Source organism: Trachymyrmex septentrionalis, unplaced genomic scaffold (assembly GCF_001594115.1).
Source record: "Trachymyrmex septentrionalis isolate Tsep2-gDNA-1 unplaced genomic scaffold, Tsep1.0 scaffold11, whole genome shotgun sequence".
In the NCBI taxonomy this organism is placed as follows: Eukaryota; Metazoa; Arthropoda; class Insecta; order Hymenoptera; family Formicidae; genus Trachymyrmex; species Trachymyrmex septentrionalis.
In genome coordinates, this window is record NW_017304228.1 from 1070708 (window position 1) to 1074871 (window position 4164).

Genomic DNA, 4164 nt, shown 5'->3' on the forward strand with positions numbered 1-4164 from the left:
TCTTATTTGTGAAGAATTTTTTTATATATTATACTTAAATAATACTTGTACTTAAATTAAATAGATATATATGCAGGTACGATAATAAATAACCGCCATTAACAATAAAAAAACATTAAAATGCTTGTTTTTGTAACAAGTTGGATCATTTTATAGCTTGATGTTTTAAATATACAGAACGATATCTGATTTACATATTTTCGAGGTTTTAATTGTTTCCTTTACACACAAATTTCCAAAAAAAAAGATGACATGTATATGTAGATTGTGCCGAAACATATGACAAAATTTAAAATATTATTTATTTTGGTAATGATCACATCTTACGATTCGATGGAATATAAATTATTTGATTCTTGCATGCAACCAAAGATGTTATCGGCGTCTTTTTAAAATATTTATTGGTGCTTTATTCTGCATTTATTTTCATATTGCAACGCGACGATGGATGCGATGTTGCAAAATATCACAGACAGAAAGATATTAATAAGTTATCCTTTAATGAGAAATTAATACTAATCACGATTTGTTTTTTACGCATAATTCTCAATTTTGCATTGGTGAATAAAAATTTGCAATATCTTACTTGACAGAGATCGAGAACGATTTTTTTTTTGTAAAATAGTTGTGAAATAGTTGGGTGTTTTAAAAAAGTCATTCATGTTAAATTTTCTTATATTCTATAATTCGGTATAAACCATTTCCATTTCGTAGTGCGACATAAATTTACATGTCGCGGAACAATTCGGAGTTTTGTAACTATGTAGATTTTCATCTTAAGAATTGTCTCAACGAAAATATACATTCCTCTGCAGTCTGCATGCACTATGCCGATTTTCAGGAAGTACTTTATATTCATGACGTGTCCACGAAGATGCGCTTTATTTAAATTGTATGACGAGTATGCTGCAGATGTAAATTGTATTGTAACGTGACTATCAAGTGCCATCTCACCACGTGCTGAAATACAAACAGGAATATTCGGCATTTGCGGATCGTTTTTGCTGGCATGTGGAATTTTTGTAAAAGGAAGTAATTAAATATTGGAGACACCGCCCGACGAAGATGTGTTATTTTTTTGCGAACTGTATGATGAGTGTAGACGATGGAACGAAAATGTCAGCTTAGAGATCGGTTGTCTAAAGCGTCGAAATAAAAAAGACTGGTTTAGAATAAATTTATTTTAATTTATAGAAAGAATATAATACATCACTCTTGACTTGGTTATAAATAATCTGTTAATGTTAATAATGTTTGCTACATTAAGAGGTTATTTTAATGTTTTTTTATTATTACACACAAAGAACGATCTAAAATATTAAAAAATTTAGCTAGATACAGATCTGAAGATAATTTTGTTCATATCATGAAATATATATATATATGTATATTTGTATATTTAATTACATAAGACACTAAAACTATTTGCTAGAATATTAAAATTTTCTGCTACATTGTAAACCGCATTTAAGTGTTTTACATAATTATTTTAATGGTTTAACAAAATTATTTTCAAATCTGTATCTATAGTTAAATTTTTAGATACTTCTAAAATAACTATATTTGCATGATGTGAATAGCGCATTAATTCTTCTCATTAATTTTTTTACTAGACTACGTCAATATTTATCGTCATTACTTTGAGAAGTTTATTTCGTTGAAAAAGAAATAACGATATTCCGCGAATAATGGCAAGGAAATATTATTCTGCGAGACTTTTATATAATAAAATCTCCCTTTTTTTCGGTGATAAAATTTCTATATAGTCTACTTTGGATGCTGCAAACTGCAACTTAGGAGACGAAGGAAAGAGGAACGTGTTATTACGGAAAAATACGAGGACGATAAAAGGGACGCCTTATTCCCATGCTGCCTTTTCTCTCGAACCCCCTGATTTCCTACGGAAATCCTGATAAAGTTTATGACACCAACCAATCGTCGATACCTCAATCGATTTTGTCGGTAGCTCTTTAATACGGGTTATTGCCCCTCTATTTTATCTCGGTAGTCTTAAAGTAAACTCGTTATCTAAGAGAACAAAAGCAAGGTACTTGAAGTACTTTTCGTCAAAAGACTTTTAGTAACTTATTTTAGTAAAAATAATATTCTTCTACTAAATATAAATTCTGCTGCATCTTTGAACAACACGACTTCGACGCATTAGCAGTAAGTAATTGAATTTCGACGATTTTAAATAATTAAGAAAAAAGAAATATTGCAGTTATGCCGGACAACATTTACGATACATTTAAGTTCTTTGATAGTAATTTATATAAATATATAATTCATTAAAGAATCGTAAAAATGTGCGCACATCATTAATTACAAATGTAACATGTCAATGGGAAATTATTGGAATTACCTATATTTATGATCTGTCATTTAAGAGTGTGTTTCCTTTTTACTGGCAGTGCAACCATCATGATATCACAACAGTGTACTGCCGCAGTCGTTCCAAATTTAAATTAAAATTACTGTGGTACTGCCAGCACTATCGTAACGTCGTATTTCGGAACGGCTTTGCAGTAAACTGGCAGTAGTGTAAACAGACGTAGATAAACTACTAAATTGTCAATAAATTTTGAACGAAAACAACAGCGATAGTTCTTCCGAAGAAGATAAACTAATTTTAGAATTATCAATTCAAGCAGTTTGACCTCATGTTAAAAACTATATGGACACATCAATTAATGAATATTCAGATGTGGAATTTAAAAGTCATTTTCGGTAAAATGAATATATGTGCATCTTCTGCAGTTAAATACAATGTATATATTTTTTTATTTCCTGGATCGAATATTTCGACGCATTGTGTTTCTTTAAGCGGCGCCATGTTGCACTGTAACTGTCTTACCTCGAAAGCCGCAGTAGTCGCAGTGGCAATATGGCTATCATTTATGACGTCATTGAGGAAAACTAGACGTTGTCGCAGCACGCTGTGCAGTAATAGCGGAACAATTTTTACTGCCAGTACTAGCAATGTATATCGGATCACACCCTGAGTCTAACAAATTTGTTTCTCTAGTGTTTTATTTGTGTTTTATTTCCCGAATGGAGGAAAATGAGGGAATTGTGGACATTTAAGGGAAAAGTTGAATAAAAGTAGCAATTATTAATTAATAAAAATCTTTATTTATATATATTATTTATATAGTTTATGTTAATAAGTAGTATACAAATGTTAATTATTGCAGTTTAAAGTCAATAAAATTTCTACAATAATTAATAAATAATTGTCGGCTATATTTAAATTTTCCCTGAGATATTCACAAAATTATCCCATTCTCCCCTACATCAAATCATTGAAAATTTGTAATGGTATTTATCTTACATCGCGTGCGTTCTATGGTCACATGTTATAGTACGACACTAAACATATATCAGATTATTACTGAATATGAGAAATAAGAGGTTATTACTATTCTAATATATTGCAAAGTATTATCCACGTTTACACAATTCTTCCACTCTCCCCTGCTTGAAACACTCTCTATACAAATATCGAATAATTTATACAATTTGTAATATCTAAAATACGTAATAGATATTATTATATCATACGTTTACAATAGCTAGATATGTTTACATTCTTATTTCAATTTGATTTTAATGAAATAGAAACTTATTTATGTATTGTTTGCTAATTTTTTGTACAAACCTAAGTAGCACAAAGCGCTTACAAAACATTAACAATGCGCTAAAAAAACGTACATAATGGTTTTTTTTAGAACTTTGCAAGCAATACTGTGCTATTTGGGAATTGACATACCTACATGAAATATATAATAGATACGATGTCGATTGATGTTATAGGGTTGAAAGGTATTGAATTACTTTTTTAGTATCAACCGATCGGACGGAATCGTGGATGCATTAACAATAGATGCAAACGTAATAGTCGGAGCTCATGAATATGAAAATTTATTGTTGCTGACCATTTTGATTAACAATCACGAAAGGACAAGTTTTGGCATTACGATTGCGCGAATACAGTGCCGGCTAGGGCAATAGTATTCGATTCACGCGGCCTCATTGAATCGCGGAACGAATATTTCATCCGCAATCAATCGATTACATAACATGGTGGTTCTTGAATATCGCAGGAGACCCATAGCCATAATTCTGCATCGTATTCTCGATCGAGCACATATCGATGGAATCGAA